Source organism: Aplidium turbinatum, chromosome 4 (genome assembly GCF_918807975.1).
Source record: "Aplidium turbinatum chromosome 4, kaAplTurb1.1, whole genome shotgun sequence".
NCBI classification, from domain to species: Eukaryota; Metazoa; Chordata; class Ascidiacea; order Aplousobranchia; family Polyclinidae; genus Aplidium; species Aplidium turbinatum.
Window position 1 is genome coordinate 14,384,053 of NC_137475.1, and position 6,379 is coordinate 14,390,431.

Sequence of the window (6,379 nt, forward strand, 5' to 3'; positions counted from 1 at the left end):
TGATGCATTGATCTACAAACCGGTACAGATATTGTGTATGTATCTGAAAATGAGCCTCTCGCCAAACATTATGTAATAACAGCAGGTACCGTTAGGCCTACTGGTACAGCGAAGGACAGTTTCACTTGTATGTGTTGTAAGCCTACTTGAATTTGAATATGTGTTTTTTTTTTGAGATGGCAGAATACAATACTGTAGCAGTTTAATATTTACCCGTATCTGCATTCAGCAGTAACAATTTAGCTTAATATAAAACATTAGGCTGCTAAACCATTGTTGATTAACTGTAAATTTTAAGGTTGATCAACCTAATTAGCTAGAGTTGTACGAAAGCTGAGCAGCAGATTAAGCTATTACTGTCATACAATTTTTTGTACAGTATATGTGGCAAGTAAATTTCTTATTGTTTGTTAAATTATTGTATGCAGGTCACAAAGCTGTTCAACTGTTTATAAATTGTAAGCTAGGCAATAGGGGCTGCTCTAATAAACGAAACGTACAGGACTTACAAAAGAAGCAATTTTTTTGTGCAGTGAATTTTGATAAAACTCTGGTTCGTTTTTGATCTGCTGTACAATTTCAATATGCATTAACATTTTCTCTATTTTGTCATAGATGTAGTAGGCCTACATGCTAATAACTTGACACGCATGCCATCATACTAATTTTTCTGGATTTGGAGTGAATTCAAGAACTTTGGAAGTTGGATGGATATCGGAATCATGAGTACAGTATCCGAATACCACTTTTATACTTAAACGTAACTAAGGAGGAATTTAAAAAGTTTATTGGAGGAATTTATATTTCTACAGTTCTGGATTAGAAAGATTCTTTTCAGCAACAACAGAAAAGCTCTTCGCATTCTTATTTCTTTTCGTGTCTGAGTGAGTTTGCGTATCAGGATTTCCTTCTCTATTACAAACTGAAAGCAAGAAAAGATATCGACTTGATGTTGAGGACGTAGTGCGTGAATGTACCTGTACCTACGTAATGCACTCACCGTCACAAACCATACCTTGTATATACTGTACACTGTACAGTAGAACTTGCATGTAAGTTACTGGTTCCACAACCAGCACATGCGAATACAACATTGGGGATCTACCTTCCCTGATTTATGTACACTGTACAGTTACTCACGGCGTCAGACAGGGTGAAATCCTAAGCCCTTATCTTTTTGCTGTTTATGTAGATGACTTGACAAAGCGACTAAATGCATTATCAATAGGCTGCTACATCGGTCATGCATGTTTAAACAATCTTAATACAATGAAAACTATTAATACTACAAAAAGTGCTCAATGCTAAGCAAAAAAGCAAAGCAAATTAAATCAAATATATATACTTATTACTATCTGAATCCTTAACAGCCTGTTTCACCTCAAACGGATTATCAGAAGAGTCCTATTCAAATAGAATCTATTATAGAAAGATTATATTTGAATAAGACTCTTCTGATGATCCGTTTGAGGTGAAACAGGCTGTTAAGTATTCAGATAGTAATAACTATATTTGATTTAAACAATTTTATGTTTGCTGACAATATGTGTTGTTTTGCCCGGAGTTTGAAAGGTCTCCAAGCTATTTTGTCACTTTGCTCCGAATATGCTAAATCTCATGATATTATGTTTAATGCATCAAAGACACATTGCATTTGCTTTAGTAACAAACGCATGAACTTACAATGTGATTCTGTTGTGACCTTTCAAGGTCAACACGTTGAGTTTGTGCAGTCAACCAAATATATTGGTGTGCTTATTGATTACATGTTGTGTGACAATAGTGATGTAAAAAAACAAATCTGAGCTTTGTATTGTGCCGCTAATAATGTGCCTTCGTTTGTCAAACATTGTAGTGTGGATGTAAAACAAGCTACGTTTCGAGCTTATTGCATGCCTCTTTATAACGCACGGTCGCACACCTATGGACCAATGTCTCTGTTAGATGGAAAAGAAAGTTTAAAGTTGCTTGTAAACAACAAGTTATATAGAGGTGTATTTGGTTTATGTGGATTTGAAAGTGTGAGCACTCACCAAGTTTGCTGTAATGTACTAACGATTGATGCTCTAGAGCAGGGGTTCTTAACCTTTTTTGTCTCGTTTACCCCTTGCCGAATGAAAAAAGTAAAATTTACCCCCACGGTTTTGGTGGCCCCTTGTGATGTCCGTGTCCAGATTTCGTGGTCAGAAATCTCGTTGCGACTTCTACTGACTTTCCAATCATCAAATGTTGGAAAATTTGCGCAAATTCCTTTTTGAACTCTTCTACTCCGCAGATCTAATTTTGTCTGAAAGCCCTGAATTTTATCATGTAGGCCTACATCTATAATGGTATCGCTTTTTCCTTGCATTTGCATATTGAGCTGGTTCAAACTTGAAAAAATGTCTGTCAAGTAAGCCGATGCACCAATAAATTTGTTGTCGCCAAAGTGCTTACTCAACGGGATTTGCGTTCTCGAAGAAAAATCTCAATTTCACCATGTAGTTCGACAACTCGAGACAAAACAAGACCCCTAGAGGGCCACCGAACTTCGGTGTGATAAAGGAGAACAGAGTGTTCTGATCCCATCTGATCACAAACCACTTTGAAAAGACGATGACTAAGAGCACATGCCCTGATAAAATTCACACATTAACCATATGCTTCAATACTGCTTTCAAATATTCTGGAAGGGTTTTACTTGCCAGTGCATGTCGATGAAGGGCACAGTGAGTAGAAATGATGTTAGGTGGGCGTTTTTACACCAGAGTTGTAAAGCCAGACTTAGCACCGAGCATAGAAGGGGCACCGTCTGTGCAAAGTGAATCCACATAATTCCAGGATATATTATTTTGTTGAAAAAAATTATCTATTTTTTCCAGAACATTAACCGCTTTGGTAGTCGTCTCTAAACTTTTGCACATCAAGAATTTCTTTTTCAACTCACCAGCATGCACATATCGACAGTAAACCAACAAATATGCACAGTTCGACAAGTCAGTTGACTCGTCGAGCTGAAGACTAATTCTTGCCTTACTAGCTCAAATTTCGTCTTTGTGGTCGAAGTCCAAATTAGGTTGTGTACAGTGAAAATGTAGCATACATACGCTGCTGAAATGAAACTGGTAGTCTACTTCCGTGGAGATAAAAGAGACGAAAACTTACGATAAGCATAATTTTGAATCAAAATCGAGAGCAACACTACCACTCTACCAGTTTTTTAATAACTGAAAAAAATGAAGTTTGCCTTAATTTATGATTCAGTAAATTTACCCCCTCGGTAGGTGAAATTTACCCCCAGGGGGTAAATTTACCCCCGGTTAAGAACCCCTGCTCTAGAGTCATTCCATTATAATTCAACAAATGGTGAACACCACCATCTCTTAGATTTTCTTCATTTTTACACATTTGGTACATAATTTAGAATGATTTTCATAACTTTTGGAATTTTTTTGATACCTTGTGTCGTTTTCAAGTTATCGCAATTTAAAGTTTTACATTTTTGTCACTAGTTTCTTGTCCAATTATGATGAACAAAGTGTCTATTCCTATGTTCTCAGGGGTGAAGAATTCAATTATATTGAGAAAAAATGTATATATATATATCTTTTTTTGTAACACTGCCCAGAGTCTGAAAATAACCTGATTTGTACCATGCTAAATGCGGATGTTCATTTAAAAATCGAAGTTTTGTGATGTTGCTTGTAATTTGTTGTACAAGGAAGACTGACATGCAGCCTACTCATAGTAGTGGTAAAGTGTCATCGTCCAGCGATTTTCTCTTGCTTCACCTATGGTTATGTTTGTAGTTTTCTGACCTGAACGTGTATTTTTCTTTTCCTTTTTTCTTATGTCACCACATGGATGTGTAACATGTATTGTATATATATCTGAAGCAAATAAATAAGCAACGGACAAGTCAGGACCAGCGATATTCATTTGTTTTATACGAAATTGACCCTCGGCACACCGCGCAGAGTTGCTACGTCGTATTCATTACGTCTCCAGAGTTAATTACAAGACGTTTTCAAGAGATAAAATACACTGTATTTCACTGTGAAATGAGTGCTGTCACAAGTAGAAGATCTGCAACAATAAATTTCTATTTTTTTTCATATTTTCTGCTTTTACTTTTTTGGCGTTCTTGTTTGTTTGTTTTTTGTTTGTTTGTTTTATCTTTATCCTGCATTGTGGGAAAGCGGACTTGAGCGCTATGCATCGGTGTACGCCTTCCGACTTACACCTGACCCACGCTGCAGCCGACTGCAATGTCTGTTTCCGGTTGTCTACTCTACTTATGATTTAAATTTGGTACTACCCATTACTCGAAATCGATCACTGGGTAGAGGCAATTATCGTAAAGTTTCTTGCCCAGAGAAACAACAGCAAGTGCGGGTGGCTGGAGTCGAACATGCAGGCTCTCGACTGCTACATTATAGGCAACATACCTCAAGGTTTCATGGAAGAGAAAAGGAAGTTAGCCAGGGAATATGTTGATAAATATCTAAGTCCTTAACTTTTTCTGAGCTGTATGTATGTAATTTTTAATAGCCTAGCAGCGATTTAGCCAATTATAGATATGCAAAGTGCAGAAATTTAATTTTTTGCTTCTGCTTGATAAAGTTCAAATCGCGAAAGTTTTATCTTAACTTTTCATTACAATTTAGAGCTGAAGATGCGCACAGAATGCACCAAATTAAGTGTCATTTTTCAAAATTTTCTGGGGGGGGCCCCCCAGACCCCCCGCCGTTTTACTCGCCTTCGGCGAAGACGCGGCCGGGCTGCGCCCGTCCGCAGCACCACCACTTTCACAGCTCACCAGCCGCCACTGGTAGCCTGTATGTCTGTAGTTAGCACGGCCACAAAAAACAAACAGAAGCACACATGTAGCAATAAATGATAGCCTAATGAAAAGTGTTGTGGTTCGCATTTGCCAGTTCCAATATTAATGTGGATGAGCAGTCATCATAATAAAAATAGGATGGAGAAAGAAAACCAGGCATAAAAGAAACCCATCCTTAGGCAAAAGCCCGTTTTGATGCGGCCCAGGAGAGCAAAGTGTTGAGCTCTTCCCATGGTCAGACTGCACATCACGCAGTAGCCTACGACGATTGAGGAATTTAGACGACATGAACATAAATTATTCAATTATGACGATATGAATTTAGCTTTATTCACTGACGACATTTTAATATTGATTGCCTTCATATTTGACCTTCTTATGAAAAGTGTTCAGGTCTGTTCGACACTACAGTAAGACTCTTTCCTGTTGGACCATTCCTTTCATACCTTAATTGCTAAGGTATTGCCTTTGTAGCGGACGTCGAGTGGTCTGAACATCCTCCCATACCTAGCTGTAGCTGCTACAGCAACATCCCGGGTACTAGCATGTAGTGGGGATGATCTTGAGAACAATACCTTGCTTCTTTTGTGAGTAGGAGTTTATTACAAAGAAATGAACGAACTTCCACGTCGGAACGTTGTAGCCAAATAATGCCTTGAATTCAAATAGAACGAGCTAAACTAATTCAGAACATGAAAAACTACACTACAACCATAATTAAACTAACACCGTGACTTCCGAGAAAGGCATCCGTGACAAACTGACTGAGAAAATAAGGCACCACACAACTGGCCGACAGAAACCATACTGGAAACTCACAAACTGACTGTGTTTATTTAACGCTGAACAATTGATTTAAAGGGGCTTATTGCTTCAAGCAATGCAGCATGCAGGGCCGTAGCCAGACCGCAGAGAAAGGGGTTCCAACTGTTTTTAGGGAGGGCCGAAAAATTTTAAATGGGCAAAATCATTATAATTGTGGCTGTTGCTCGAGAATGTTGGGATTTTGCCAAGGGGGGGCGAATTTTTTTTCAGGGGGGCAAGGTCCCCGGCTGGCTACGAGCCTGGCAGCATGTGTCAAATGCGCAACACCTACAACAACGTAAAACTACGTATGTAAAATCAAACCCTGATAAGTGGTGAAAATTCCGAGAAAACGCCCTAATTTTCAGCCAGCGTTTCAAATTCCTACCAAGCACAAATTTCACAACGGCAATTAGACTGTCTAAAGCAAACATGAAAAAAGATCGCAGGCGCTAGGCCTACACCTCCTAAGAAAATTTTCCATGGATTTTTCTTGTATTATTTTGGCATTATAAGACCTTTTCACAGTCTGACAACCCTGATTACAATGCTTATTTTATCTTGTTTAAGTTTGGCTTATTTTTGGCCTTTTTTCTACCTATTTGGCCTCAATTTGGCCTTTTTTCTTGTTGAGTTTGGCCTTTTTTTCAATTTTCAGTCTGGCAACCCTGAACAGCACGTCGCCTTGAATAAATTTAGAAGTTGCTGACATCCGTAAACAGCTCTTGAAAAATAGTTACAGAGAGACGTTTG

General features: G+C 38.3%; 1 long non-coding RNA gene across 1 annotated transcript; it reads left to right on the top strand.

Annotated features, from left to right (window-relative positions):
- Positions 1-670: 670 nt before the first annotated feature.
- Positions 671-3,902, top strand: LOC145768735 (uncharacterized). Its single transcript, XR_014288972.1, has 2 exons — positions 671-3,263; positions 3,305-3,902. It is a non-coding gene; the product is annotated as an uncharacterized LOC145768735 (long non-coding RNA).
- The last annotated feature ends 2,477 nt before the right edge of the window (positions 3,903-6,379 follow it).